The following is a 15,718-nucleotide window of genomic DNA, read 5'->3' as shown; positions in this document are numbered from 1 at the left end:
GAGGGGAAGGGAAGGAGGGAGAGGGAGAAAAGGAGAGAGAGAGAAACATCAATGTGAGAGAGACACATTGGTTGCTCCTCTCCTGGCCGCCCCCCCCAAGTGCTCCAATGGGGTTCTGGGATGGAACCTGCAGCCCAAGTATGTGCCCTTGATGCGGAATGGAACTCCAGATCCTTCTGTGCACAGGCCAATGTTCTAACCACTGAGCACACCAGCCAGGGCACATCTTGCAATAGTTTAACCAGTTTATATGGTTTCCCCAACTGGCAATATCTAAAATGCTCCATGAAGAAAGAACAAGAAAGCTTACTTCTCTCCTGAATTGGAAGGACCTCTGGGACATGGTGTTATGTAGACCAGGGTTGAGTAGCTATTGTATGAGAAAGAAGGAAAAAAGATTATATAGTTATATTCGCTGTATTTACTTAAAAATCTAATAACAGTGTCTGGGTAAGAAAGACAGAAACAAGGGGTGATATTTTTTTCAATTTACAATTTTTACATACTTTTGATTTCAAACTCATGTCAACGTATTACCTGCTCAAATAAAGAAATACATTGCTCAGTGAAAAATAATCCTTGAAGAGCAAGCTTCTGTTCTCTGATCATTTTTTACAACCTGTTAAGGTAACTTCAGATGGAAAATGCATTTCACCAAATTAAAGCATATACACACAGTGAATCCTTTGCAAACGTTTAGGGTTTGAGTGTTTTTTGACGGTGGATATTTTTTATGTCTATGCTGCTATTTGTCATCCAGGCAGCAGGGGGGAGTGTTTCTCTGTTTTTCTTTGTGTCTTTCCCTTCCTCCCCAACTGCATAGGCAAAACCATCCAAGAATTCTCTTATTCAAATCTATGCACAAAATGCACCACAGTTTCTAGATTTATGTTGTTTTTCTCTCATCCCCCAAATTTTTGGGGGACTTGAAAGGCTTCCAGCAGGCTGCTTAATGATTTTTCAAAAAGGGGCTGATTATTGGGTTTAGTGGTGTGAAGTTTTTCTTTCCTCTTCTCTCTGTCCCCTTCTTGTCATTCCACTCACTCCCATGAATCACTTTCCATAATCAAGTCATAGAAAAAAACCTTAAATGAACAAAATTCACATCTCTCTCTCTCTCTCTCTCTCTCTCTCTCTCCCCCCAGAGGAGACTCAGGTCTCAGAAGGCAAAACAAACAATTAAACAAATAAAAAGAGGGTGGACTTTGGACCTCTATGAAAGCTAATGGGGGAAGAGAACCAGTGTCGGGTGTTATTCTGTGTGCCTGACTGACGCTGTACCTGCCTTAACTCTTTACATCTTCACAACATGTATGTGTCATTAGAGCTATTCTGTGAAGGAGGAGATGAAAGCTCATAGAAATGAGCAACTTGCCCAACTTTCTGTTGCTGCGAAATGATAGAATGGAATTGCAAGCCAGACTGCATCCAAAGCTGGAACATGTCATTATTTTCCCTACCCCATAGTAAGTAAACGGAAGGCATGCCTTCCCTAGGGCTCTTTTCCCTGTCCCCTGTGTCTGCTGTCTCACACGTGTGTACCACCTGGCCCCACTCCACACAGTGTCCATGAAGACAGGTAAGAGAGAAAGGGACGCCACCTTAAGAACTCCCTAAATGGCCCTGCCGGTGGTTGAGTGTTGACCCTTGAAAGCATATATATATATATAAAGAACTCCCTAAATGTTCAGTGGAAGCTTGCTTTGGTGCACATGGGCAGGGGTTCCTTTAGAAAAGGCAGTGATATTGAACATGCCCAAGGTCGAAGACTCCTGGAGCTGTGGACTTGCGTAAGCACCTGGGAAGGCACTTCGCTGTTTACAGAATTCTTTTGGAGCCTTTTGGGTGTGGGCGCTTGGGTGTGTGTGTTTCGGAGGTTCCTGTTTTTCTCATCCCAGCTTCCTGGCAGTGCTGCAGGTGAAGGCGACGGTGGAGATGCAGAAATGAACAACTGGGAGCTTTGGATGGACTGGCTGCAATAGTGAGCAAAGAACAGCAGTGAAGATATTTTACCCAAGTGAAGTTTTGGGGAGTGATCTTGGGTGGTGTCCAGCCTCGGTTTCAAATAACATTAACACCCCTTGGGAGAGGGTCATCGCCCTTCAATGCTGAGCAGGGCAAGGAGAAAGCCTCCTTTGGTGTTAGCAGGCCTTTAGCATATTTTAACACTTGCTCTGCTGCAATTTCAACAGCGAGGGGCAAGCAGCAGTCTGGGGTCCTTGGGCCGGCCTGCCTTAGCTCCTGGTTGGAATTTTCTGAAGTGGTTTTATTTTCCTTTAGTTATCATTCTATGTGTGGCAAATGATTATGGTTTTCTATTTATGGTTGTGAGGAGATGCCCCTTTGAAATGCAATCATTTAAGTAAAAAAGTCTACTTAAAGAAAAATATTTGAGTAAATAATAGAATAGGTGGTATGTAGCTGTGGCAAAAATGAAGTGGTGCTGAAAATGAATGGATGTTGTAGTGAATTATTTCTAAACATGTCTTCTACCTCAGGAAATGTATGCCTTTCACTCCAGAATCATGGGAAATTAGAATTGTGAAGTTTCACAACAGAGAGGGATAATCTAGTCCAGAGTCCTCGTTTTCTAGTTGATGAAATGGAGGCTTTGAGGGATGTGACTGGCCCAAGGTCACAGTGTTCTCTTGGCTAATAATCTCTGTGTGTGTACGTGTGTGTGTGTGTGTGTGTGTGTGTGTGTGTGTGTGTGTGTGTGTGTGTGTGTGTGTGTGTGTGTGTGTGTGTGTGTGTGTGTGTGTGTGTGTGTGTGTGTGTGTGTGTGTGTGTGTGTGTGTGTGTGTGTGTGTGTGTGTGTACTGCTGGGGTGGGGTGGGCTGAGCAGGGCAATAGCTCGGTATAGGGCTGGGTAACTCAGATTGTCTTGGAACCATGAAGAGAAAAAGAGAAAAGGGGGGAGACATTTTTGAGCAAAATGAAAACTCCTAGATAACAAGGAGGGAAAATCCTTAAAAATCTGTTTTCTTGCTGCAGCAGCAGGGACAAGGGCTGGCTGGCCTCCCTCACTCTAGGCAGCAGTGGCTCCTTACAGGGAATGTGGTGTTAAGCACAATAGGTCAGCATTGAACTTGGACAGAGTGTGATGACTGATTAGGAAATGAGTGTAAGTCATGGAAGGCAAGTCCTGACTGTGGTGATGCTTATCAGCACCTCGCCTGCCCGGAACAAACACAGCCGCCACGCTGGGCTTGCCCGCCGGCAAAACTGAACCCAGATGTCCTTGTCCCGGGGACAATTTAATTCTGGTTGTGACAGTCATCTGTGAGGAAATCAGGTGTCACAGGACTCAACCCTCCAGATCTGCTGTAAGGGTGGGGTAGGGGAAGAGGCTGTGGTCCCTGACTCCCCCTCAGTGTGAGTCTTGCTTTTTTATGAACATACTGAGATTAGGAGGTGGGATGCAGTCCAGAATTAAAGACGGCTCCCTCTGGTGGATGGGGGTCAGGAGCTCAGGGCATGGCCCAGAGTAGGAATTTAACAGACATTTGTGGAATGAATAACCAGAGGGAGACTCAATCCATCAGTGGGCCTTACATGGGTGCTTGGTATAGAACCAGCCCACTGCTCACCCATTTTCCTGTGTGGACAAACCACTCACCTTTCTCAGTGTCACTATTTCCTTATGCCTAATATTTAGCTAAGAAACTATGTACTGCTAATTTGTTGTTGGGATATAAGAGATGAGTCTAATGAGTGTGGTGGATGCCTTATCACTCATTCACTCAAATCATTCATTCATTCATTCATTCAACCAGCTTATGTTTATTAAGCATTTAGTGGGGGAGATAGCTTAGGCCTCTCCTTGTAGAGGTTAAGATAAGTAGACTTTGTCAGTTTTGTAGATAAGTAGATAACCAAGATGATGCTTTCAGATGATCACACAGGTTAGAATGCAATAGTGATCAGATAAAAATAGTAATAGTAATGATATTGATAAAAGCTAACATTTATTAAATACTTCCTATGTGCCACGCTTGTAAACAGTTACTCGTAGGATGCATTGAATCCTCACCACCATCCTGAAAGAGGTGTAATCATTATATTTCATTTTATAAAGGGAAACTGAGGCACAGAGCTAGATAATCATGGGAAGAGATGGGCTATTTTAGCCAGCGTGGTCAAGAAAGATTTCATGGCAGGTGACATTGAAGCAGGGGCCAGAGTGTGCATTTCTGTGTGTCTCTAAAATCCATGATTCCCTCTCTACTCACTCCAGCCCTGCCCCACCATTGTTTGGTGAAACCTACCATCTCACTCATTGTCACTGCAACTACCTTCTAGCTAGACTGGCCCTCCTTTTTGCCAGAATAGTGTGACAATGATGGGAATGGTGTGACAATGATGGGAAGGGGCAGACAGACTGCTAAAAGAATTGGGCCCACTGACTGCTCCATTGACCTTTCTCATGTGTGACTTATTGGTGTCCTCTGAATTTGAAGTTTACAAGGCTTAGAGCCCTGGATTACATAGTATGGAATAATAGCTTGCCACCATGTACTTACCCCTAGGGAGGCTGGGTGTGTTTTGCCTCTTCCCTTAAACATTACTGTGGGAATAGGGGCAGAAAATAACCCAGTGGTGAGGGCAGTAATCAGAATCATCTCCTCAATACACATAGTGCAATGAGGTTCACAGCCTACTCATCTCCAAGACGCCACTTGGGTCTCCAATGACCTTGGAGAGCAGGGGTGAGGGCAGTAATCAGAATCATCTCCTCAATACACGTAGTGCAATGAGGTTCACAGCCTACTCATCTCCAAGATGCCACTTGGGTCTCCAATGACCTTGGAGAGCAGAGATTGTTACGCATGCTTGGAAGATCAGAGAAGTGAAGGTTGAGATACTTCAGAAGTTTAGTCAAGGTCACACAGCTGGTGGGGAACAAAGCTGGTGCTTGAACTTCTGATAAATAACAAATCTGCTAATTCTTCTGACCACAGGCTATAGGGATGACGTCTTTCTTAACAACCACTGCCACTGAGTGTTGTAAATGCTTACTCTGTGCTGAAATCTGAACCAAGAGCTTTATGTAATTAACCCATTGAATCCTGTTGCATGGTGCCCGGCACAGTGCCTAGCACATGGTGAAAACTCGATTAATGTTCACTTATATAACTCTGTTTTTGGAAAGGTTAAGTACCAGTGGGGCTGAGATTTAAATGCAGGCCACATGGTTAAGGGGTTTGTCTCCTGTCTGGGACACGACACTTAGGGACCCTTAGGTGGGGTCCCCTAAGTGCCTCGGTGTGTGTGGGACAGGGCATACTGAACTGCAGAATTTTGCAGCTTGTCTCTGATAATACTTTGAGTTTCTCCAGTTTCTTCTTTGAGTTACTCTTCAAAGCCATGTCAGCCTTGGTTCTCCAGTCCTGCAGAGGTGATTGGAGCTGTGGGCCCCTATGTCGTTCCTCTCTGGAACCTCTTCATTTCTCTTTGCTCAGGAGAAGCTGAGAATTGGAGGTCCTGATGGAGGAGGATTTTTTCTCACTGTGCCTGAGGGATGCACATTTCTTGGAAGGGTTGGTAGAATTCTATCCCTATCAATGTAGTTGGATTTGGAGTGCAGGTTGTAAGGGTTTCCTGCTTTGTGTTTTGCCAAAGTAGCAAATATAAGTGGACAATGTCTTGGCATTCCCTCATGTCTATTCCAGGCTGCAGCTTATGTTTTCTATGCTTCATTTTGGAAAGAATGGATCATGGATGTGGGGGCCTGTGCTCAGCAACACAGAGAAGGCAAATGTCTTGGGGAATCCAGACCCTGTCTTAGTTTCTGGGATGTGGTGGAGAAGGGCAGATGACTCCCAGTGGAAGCTGTCATCCACAAGGTAAAATTTTAGCCAAGCTTTGAAATACATTTGGATTTTGATAGATGGGGGAGGAAGGTAAGCACATCTGATAGAGGTTAATACCCAAAATATATAAGAAATTTAAATATTTTAGCCAAGCTTTGAAATACATTTGGATTTTGATAATGATGGGGGAGGAAGGTAAGCACATCTGATAGGGGTTAATATCCAAAATATATAAGACATTCAAACAATTCAATAGCACCCTCCCCAAATAACCTGATTAAAAAATAGAGGAAGAAAATTTTTTTAAAAAATGGAAGAAGGATCTGAATAGATATTTCTTCAACGAAAACATATGAATGGCCAACATGTATAGGAAAAGGTGCTCAATATCACTACTCATCAGAGAAATGCAAATAAAAACAACAATGAGATTCCACCTCACACTTGTTACAATGGCCATTATCCAAAAGAAAATAATAAATGCTGGTGAGAATGTGGAGAAACTAGAACGCTGTCCATTGCTGGTGGGAATATAAATTGGTCTTGCCCCAGTGCCAGACAATCCAATTTCTCCTGGTATGTCCCTGGATCACCCCAAGCCACTGCCCCAGTGCTGGAGCTCAGAGGGAGAGAGTTTGAGTAAGTCAGTGTGCTGGCCCTTTAAGAGGAACTGCCTGGGACTCCCACAACCCCATGTCACTCAGACACAATCCCTGGTGGTTTTTACAGCCTTAAGTTATGGGGACTTCTCTTCTCAGCACTGGAACGTGCTTCTCATGGGCGGCCTCTGCAGAGATGATCTCCCTCCTGATTAAAAACACGCCACACATGGGTGTAGGACCAGCCTGTTCCATGCCTCAGCACCTCCTACCAGTTTCAATGTGCTTTATTCTTTACTTATTTAGCTGTAGGACTTCCATTCAGCCAGTTTTTAGGTGGTTCTGAATAATGGTTGTTCTGTATTTTAGTTGTAATTTTGATGTGGTTGTGGGAGGTGGCAAGTATCAGTGTTTACCTTTGCTGCCATCTAGGTTCTCCCACTTTATCACCTCTTTAAAGGCCCCATCTTCGCCCTAACCAGTTTGGCTCAGTGGATAGAGCGTTGGTCTGTGGACTGAAGGGTCCCAGGTTCGATTCTGGTCAAGGGCATGTACCTTGGTTGCGGGTACATCCCCAGTTGGGGGTGTGCAGGAGGCAGCTGATCGATGTTTCTAACTCTCTATCCCTCTCCCTTCCTCTCTGTAAAAAAACAATAAAATATATTTTTAAAAAAATAAAGGCCCCATCTTCAAATACAGTCACATTCTGAGGTGCTGGGGGTTTGGACTTCAACATATGAATTTTGGAGGGATCCATAATAGATATAAAACTAAACATTTAATATCATTATTTTAATGTTCATAATAATCCTATGACTAGTATTACTAGTAATTTCATTTGTTGAGTATCTGGTTTATGGTCACACAGTGGTAAGTGGCAGAGCCAGGATTCATCTATAGTCAGGTATGTTTATCTGGGCACATGGAACATGGCTGTCTTCCTGATGGGTATACTTAGCGGGTGACCAAGGGCCTGCTGCACCTTATACTCATGTGTAGAAGAACAGCACCATCAGGGAAAGGTCTCCAGAAAGGTGGAGAACTTGAGAACACAGGTGGGTTTCATAATTTCTTCAGATACAAATTTTGATCTTAGAATGGAGTGTCACAATAGGAAAGGCAAAGCAGGCTGTGTAGATGGGGATGAATAAGGGGATCGGCATCCTTAGCTAAGGAGGAGATGATGATGGCTTTTTGGGCTGGCTCCAGCCCTAAGAGAGAACAGGTTATTAGTACTGCAGTCCAACTGACTGGAACACAGGATCCAAACTGAATAGAAATGGTACTGTGGGTTAAATTGGGTCTCTTCAAAAAGGTATGTTGAGGTCTTAACTCTGGTACCTGTGAATGTGACTTTATCTGGAAATTGGATCTTTGTGGATTATTAGTTAAGATGATGCCCTACTGAGTTAGGGTAGCCCTAACCCATGGCTGGTATTCTTATAAGAAGGCTGCATGAAGACACAGAGACACAGGGAAAAGGTGGCCACGTGAAGAGGGAGGCAGAGGTTGGGGTGCTGCGTCTACTCTCCAAGGAACACTGAGGATTGCTGGCAACCACCAGGAACGGGAGAGAGGCCTGGGATAGGCTGTCCTTCAGAGCCTGTGGGAGGAGCTAACCTTGCAAACATCTGGATATTGTATTTCTAGAACTGTGAGACAATGCAGTTCTGTCATTTAAAGCGCTGGGTTTGTGGAACTTTGTTTAGGCAGCCCCAGGAAACTAATACCGATGAGAAGGGAGAAACACTCAGGAAAGTAATTGCTTCGGATGACAGATAATAAGCATGACTCAGAGAGAAGAATGGAGGTGCAGAATGTGCCTGGGGACTTATAGGAAAGAACAATTTTAGAGAAGGATGGGAATTATGGTCTCAGAATCTCCATACAAATGAGCAGATTATGAGAAATAAAAGAAACTAATGACAAAGGTAGTAGATGGGATATTTTAGAATCCCCAAGACTTGGGTGGAATTCAATATTGGTACATGCTAACATAAAGGGAATATACCTATTATGTGTGGAAGTAATCTGAAAAAAAAAAGACAGACACGCTCCTTATGGAAATTGGAGGGCCCAAGAGGGTAAAAGGGTTAGCAGAGCATAGGGTGAGGATATAAATACAGATACATGGAATAAGGTGACCATGGTCTCAGAATTTATAAGATCCAGTGAGAAGATGAGATAAACATAGTCAGGATTGTACCCTAGACTTTGAGAAGAAAGATTCAGAAACAATTTGGAGAATATCCTTTATTTCTTGTTGGTGGATAATGCAAATTACATAAGTTTTTTTCTCTCTTCTTCCTTTCCTCCCTTCCTTTCTCTCTGTTTCTTTTCTACAAGAAAATGCCTCACTTATTTTAGGTGAGTCAATAAGAGATATTAAATTTTAGCCTTTAGAAATTGAAATTTACCAGTACAAGGGCCTGGGGAAGGTGTTCAGGAGGGAACCCAGCTGTGGGCACTCCCACTGTATTCTGGGAGGATGTTTAGTTATTAGGTATCATCAGGGCTGTCTGCTGGTTGTGCTTTTCTCATGCTGTTATTCATACTTGTCAAATATAGATGACAGCTTGTTTTGTTTCATCATTATTAATTTAGATTGTTATATATTACTAGATGAACCTTACAGTGTTTTGTTGGCCCTCTTGTGGGAAATGAAAATATTTGCATCACTTGTATTTTGAAACTATAGTTCTCTAATAACTATATTTTAAAAAGATGGATGTTATTGGGGATTCTAATGTGAAATAGCAACCTATTATGGTTAAAGCAGCTGTAGACATTATCTTTATCCCCCAAAATGTTATACATTTTAGTGTTAACACTAGGGTCAGACTGACTAGTTTGAATCGTGGTCTCACCAAAGCTGTGTAAGCCTCACTTTATTTACAAAATGGGAATAGTAGGACCTACTTCAGTGAAGACTAATTGACATCATGCATGTACACATATAGACAATGCTCAGTAAAATGGGAACTAGTAGTTAGCAATAGTTAAAGAGTGCTTACAATGTGCTAGGCATCTTTTGAAGTCCTCAGAAAACTCCATGAGCTAGGTATTACTATTATCCTTGCTTTACAGACAAGAAACAACCTGAGGCACAGGGCATTTAGGCAATGCTCAAGATCACAGAATCAATAAGTGGCAGAGAGGGGATTTGAGCCCAGAAGGTGTGGTTCTAGATCTATTGCTAGTGACCACCTGACTACTTAGGATAACAAGAACACAACATTTCTTTTCCAAAGGGATCCTGCAATGAGATCAAGGTCAAGTGAGTGGTCTGTGTTCATCTGCAAAGTGTTTATCTCCTCACTTGCTGTGGATATCTGGAGGGGCTGTGTCTTGCTTACCCCCAAACCCCCAGAATTTAGCTCAGTCCTTGCTCTATGAATGGCTGAGTCAAGGCCTTCCTTCCCCTCATTGACCCTTTTCACCATCCTAGTCTTTGCCGAGGCTGCTAACATAGGATTGTGAAACAATACTAACAAAGCACGGCCCTTGGGCAGGGGTCTTTCTGGATTCCACTCGGGCTCCAATGCTCCTCCAGCATAACTTGTCGAAATTCTATGAGTTCAGGCTTCCTCTGGGATGGAAGCCATCCAGTCGAGCATCTGGAAAATGTCAGTTTCCACCAGTACTTCTGAAAATCTATGGAGCTCACTGATGATAGCTTTTTGGTCTTGACATGAACCCTAGTGATAGCCTATAAGAGAGGAAATAGGGATCCCAAGGCATGATGCTATTTGCTGGAGCTGGCTCAGACAGTGAAGGATAGATTCCAGACAGGAAGGCAGGACTCCTGACACTGTCCAGTGTACCTTTCAACTTGCATTTATGGACAATCTGGAATATTACAGATTTGACAGTATAGGCTTTGCTTATATGTGACATAACATTTGGATTAAAGCTAAAAAATCCAAACAAATATTTATATGTTGCCTTTTTAATTAATAGAAACTGTAGCTTTAAAAGGCTATTTTAACAATGAGCATGTTTAGGACTTACATAAAGACATTTGTAGAATACTCATGGGCAATACAACTATGATAATATTACTGAAGGTACCCAGTGAGATCTGTGAAAATTCTGTACAATTAGTGTTTTATTTTACACACCATAAATCAAGTAAGTGTACTGCAAAAGATGAAAGACATTCAAAACATTCAAAATTGTATCATCATTTGTGGAAATTGCTAAACATCCATGAAGCAAACTAGACAGTGCTTTGGACAAACTCAAATGATGCCACTAATGGAAACTTTAGAAAAGAGCATTTGAATCCAGGTCCATTAAAATATTACTTTAACAAATGAGCCATTTGTGAAATTGGATTTTCAAACAAATGACTTCTCCATATTTTGAAATGAGTGGCTTACATTTTGCTTGGAAAGGAAGAAATTTGTGAATGTAGGGGAAATATATTTTCCTAGTGACTATATTAATAGTGGTCAGAGATAACAGTGATTATCAATTAATCAATGCCAGGCAAGTACTAGATGTATGACCCAATTCAAGCTGTTGCTCCTTCCCCAGAGTTGCCTCTTTCCTTTGCACATATTTCTAGTATGATTTAGTCTTACCCTTAAAATGTAAATGGCCAATGAGCTCCTAGGGGTAGATACCCTGCCTCTTTAATTTCCTTTTTCAAACAGGTGAGTTGAGTATTTAGTGTCACAGGTGGAATGAGTGGCAGATCCAGGATTAGGACTCATCCTTTAATTCCAAATTCTGTGGAAATAACTGGAGATCAATCAAATGAGAGAACAGGCTGGTTTTTTTTTCTGAACTTGGTATAGCAAAGGAGTCAGCCACCATCACTTATATTTTGAAAGAGACTCAGGGGCAGGCAGAGGAGTGGAAAGCTTTCCCATGGAAAAGGGAAGGCTTCCTGTGAGCCCTGATTGGAGGCTGTTGGTATGAGGAACCTCTGGGAGGGACAACTGGAATTGGGGCATCCTAAGCAATTGCTTAGTGGTACATTTTTGACTAATTCTGGTGGGTCCTAATTTAGAAATGGGGACAAAAATTAGGAAAGCTAGCCCTGGCCGGGTAGTTTAGTTGGTTAGAGCATTGCCCCATACGCCAAGGTTGTGGGTTTGATCCCCGTCAGTGGACATACAAGAAATAACCAATGAATGCATAAATAAGCAGAACAACAAATCGATGTTTCCCTCTCTCTCTTTCTCTCCCTTCCTCTTGCTCTAAAATAAATAAAAAAAAATTAGGAAAGCTATCAGTTATTAGTAAAGTCCTGCCTGTCTGGGGCTTTACAGACAAATACATACCGATGTTACAGCAGTCAACATCTGACTTCTTGGACCTGTTGTTAGATAGTGTCTCACTTTCTACAAGTTTGATGTATAGGGAGCAGGTGGGTTTCCTGTGCAGGTTACTGTAGGTAATGGTTCGGTTGTATGGGCCTGTTGCTGTAGACTGCGAATCAGAATTCAAATGGATTCACATGGGTCATTTTTCTATGCGGTGTGGCCAGTGTTCATTTGTGTACTCAGTCTGTCGGTTTGGTTCTCTTCCTTCTAAGTCGGGGAGGGGGCGGGGGAGGGGGGGAGCAAACTTTCTGCAAAAGACTGGAGGACAAAGATTTCAGCTTTGTGAGCCATGAAGTCTCTGCTGCAATTACTCAACTCTGACATTTTAGCAAAAAGGCAACCACGGACAACGTGTAAACAAGCGGGGTTGGCTGTATCCCAACAAAACTTTATTTACACAACCAGGCAGCAAGCTGTATTTCACCCTGGGGCTGTGGCGTGCCGACCCCTGTTGTATAGTGAAGAGTCTGCGCAAAATCAACAAATATGCAAACAACAGCTGCTGCCGTGTCGTGACTCATTTCCTTTAGGCCTGCTTTCATGCTATTGAGACTCTGAGCGTTGTGGTCTAGTTTCTCAGTGGTGTTGTATTCAAGAAGGATGGTTGAACAATAAAAAAATCCTATATTTCATTATTTTTTCCTTCCTCTCAACAGACGTTATGTGGGACCCATTTAATAACTAAAGTGATCCTTCTTATAACGTTGTTTTCCTTCTGTCCTATTCCTCTGTGGCTCATACTTCATTTTAAGAACCTCTTATTTGTCAAACCTGGCAAAGAAATCCTCTGTCAGGCACCGTGAATCAGCAGAAAGAACCATCTTCCACTCCGTATGTCACATGTCAGACAAGAGTAGAGGAGAGCAACACTGTGAAATTGGTAAAGGTGATCTGTCCTTAGCCTGGTCTCCTCATGTTGGCAACATGGGTGCCACAACTCCAGGCATCATAGATAGAAAGTTATCCAGAGGCGGTAGAGGCCATTTCTTCCTTGTATCATCTTAAGAGTGAAGAACCCTCTTCCAGAAGCTTCCTAGCAGACTCATCCTCATGTTACAGTGGCCCGATTGTATCACATGCTCTTGCCTAAGTCCATATTGGGTAATGGGGCCATCATGACTGGCTTGGATTAAGCAGTAGTCATCTGCTGAGGTTGGGGTTACATCTTGCTTCCTCTGGTACCTGTGGCCTTGCAGAGGATGGTGGATGTGAATGAGTGAAGTTGAAATTCTGTAAGAAGGATGAGAGAGAGGGGTCAACATTGAAAAGCCAATCAGCTGTATTTTTGGCAAGAGGCAAAGGGGCAGGAAGAGAAATGGCTTTGGAGAAAACAGACATCCTATAAGGAATCCATTTCTAGGTTTTTAGCATTCCTCAAAGTAGAATTAGTCAGGTATTCCTTTTTGTGGAAGACAAAATGCTTGAATTTGTTGAAAAAGAGTTGTCTCTCATCTTTCTCCAAGCACATTACCTATCAGGGAAGAATAGGTAACAGCAATGTTATCAAATTGGCAAAGACAATTGGTCCTCTCCAGACCAATTTTGATGCCTTCTTTCCCTGTTTCCACAGTATCTCTCTCTAGTGCACTGAGTACCTTGCAGACTTGACCAGGAATGCTTTGAGCAGAGGGAACTCCGGATATGGAGATGGAAATACCTGTTGTGAATACTAGTTATGACACTTACTAGTCCATGACCTTGGGCAAGCTACCTAACAGCAGTTGGTATTAGTTATCCTACCTGTAATGAGGCAAGAGGTCTGCCTTCCTTGTTTATGTAGTTGTTGTGAGAATTAAATGAAATAATGTTTCAGTGCCTATGGCACATAGACACTAAATAAATATTTTGTTTTTTCTTTGGTTGAACCAAACTTGTCTACTCATTGCTTCTGAAATCACTTGTTTGTTTTATGATTTTATTCCTTCACATGTTGCTCATGACATTTTTTCTTCTCATTCTTTCACCCCCTCCACTTGCAATGACTTTTCATGTCCTCTCTACCTTGGCCCTTATCTTTGGTCTGAAGTCTGGCTTGACTCCACCTTGCTTGTGAAGCCCTCTTCTCCATTCCAGATCCAGTGTACCATTTTCTGAAGGAGTCCTCAGGTGCTGTGGGATTAAAGATATTGCTGGGGAAGCCCTCATGGCATCGATAGAGCTGCAGATCACCATCACCCAGGAAATAAGTGATCCTCAGCATTGTAGGAGCAGCGAAACCAGAAGGCTGCAGCTCTGGGATCGAGGCTCACATGAAAAATGGAATAGGAGCCCAGGAAAAAAAACAGAGAGAGAAATTATACTGGCAGCCTTGGGCAAAAGTCCTGTTTCTTCCATATGCCTTTTTTTTTCATGGACGAGTTATATATGGTATTTATTTGAGCATCAGTCTTCTCATCTTCAAATTGAAGTTTATACACACCTCTTCTCCCCCCCCCTATTCTTTATGGGTATGTAAACTCCAAAGAGGCAGGGGCTATATTTTATCTTTAATTTGCCAATTATATCTAACTCATAGTATACTACCTGGTTTCCCAGTGGGAGCAATACTTTCTTATTGAAAATAGAATGAATGTTAAATAAGAAAGCATGGATGTAAACATTTGTTAACTTAAGGTCTGATACAAATGTAATGTATTCTGTCACCACTTCCAAGAGCTTATCACTGATCTCTACACATTGTGGTCAGGCAGTTCATGTCAGCAGGTGGGCCACGTGTCCCCTGTGGAATGTAAACACACTGTGAGGTCGTGTTAATCAAAATCTGGAATCTTTTAGAGGAGAGCGCCTGTCATGTGTCAGATCATCACCTACGAGTCAAGTCTTGCCTTCAGGTTGTCTAATGCCTGATGTCAGATAGGTAACGAGCATGCCTCCATCTGCCTCCTCCACACTCAGAGAAGACATAGCTTATTTATTAGTATTATTATTTTTTCTATGTTAAAGGAAGACAAGTGTTGTTGTTGTTTTCAATATATTTTTATTGATTTTTTTAGAGAGAGGAAGGGAGAGTGAGATAGAAGCAGTGATGAGAGAGAAACATGGATTGGCTGCCTGATGCATGCCCCTGACCAAGGATTGAGCCTGCAACCTGGGCATGCACACTGACTGGAATTGAACTGTGACCTCCTGGTTCATGGGTTGATGCTCAACCACTGAGCCACACTGTCTGGGCAGACATAGCTTATTGATCATGATACTTACCACTGGACATGATGTCTACTTTCTTTTAAAACCATCTTTATAGGCAGCTGCTATATATTAAGCAGAACTGATCAAAATTCAATTTAACTTGAAGCCTATGTGTTATCTCTGGTCTTAATTCAAGTGTCTTCTCTTTTTGCTTGTTGGCTTATTTTCCTGAAGGTCTCCATTGGTGGAATCACTGCAGTCTCCCCTGTGGATCATGTCTTTGTTTTCTGCGTTGGCCTTCAGCAAGTTCTCCTGTCCAAATACAATCTCCTGCTGGAAAAGCAAGGCTGTCCTTATCCTTCAACCCAAACAAATATCTCAAAGAAATATGATTTGGTTTTGCTTCGGAGAAATAAGAGAAATATCAAAGGGGGAAATAAATCAATCCACCTCTGTGAGATTCCTGTGAAATTTATTAGAAACAAGCTCCGGTGAATGCAGAGGTTGCACCTTGAACACCAGTTTCGCTTTCAAGCACGCCGCCCTGCTTCTGTAATGGGCTGCACTTACCCACACTTTTTATTTTTTAAAGCACTTTAAAGACATTTCCTAATTGATTTATGGCCTGGCAACCCATTTGGAACATGCAACGAGAGTGATTAAAAGGCCAGAAGAACTGATTTATGATGAAAGATTAAGAACGGAATATGATCTGAAACTTGACCAAACAGAGATGCACAGCAGATATCTCAGCCGCCTACAATTACCTGGCCGTGTGGGAACTCCTGAGTGAGGGACAAATTATTTCACTTGGCCATTAGAGGTTTCAAAAGACAAAGTTGAT

At 42.5% G+C, this 15,718-nt stretch overlaps 1 long non-coding RNA gene across 1 annotated transcript; it reads left to right on the top strand.

Annotated features, from left to right (window-relative positions):
• Positions 1–1,716: 1,716 nt before the first annotated feature.
• LOC106728150 lies at positions 1,717–13,572 on the top strand. The gene is made up of 3 exons (XR_001364407.1): positions 1,717–1,790; positions 1,899–2,017; positions 13,316–13,572. It is a non-coding gene; the product is annotated as an uncharacterized LOC106728150 (long non-coding RNA).
• Positions 13,573–15,718: the final 2,146 nt, after the last annotated feature.

Source organism: Myotis brandtii, unplaced genomic scaffold (assembly GCF_000412655.1).
Source record: "Myotis brandtii unplaced genomic scaffold, ASM41265v1 scaffold547, whole genome shotgun sequence".
NCBI lineage: Eukaryota > Metazoa > Chordata > Mammalia > Chiroptera > Vespertilionidae > Myotis > Myotis brandtii.
Note: the sequence above shows the minus strand (reverse complement) of the source record. Positions and strands in the feature narration are given on the sequence as shown.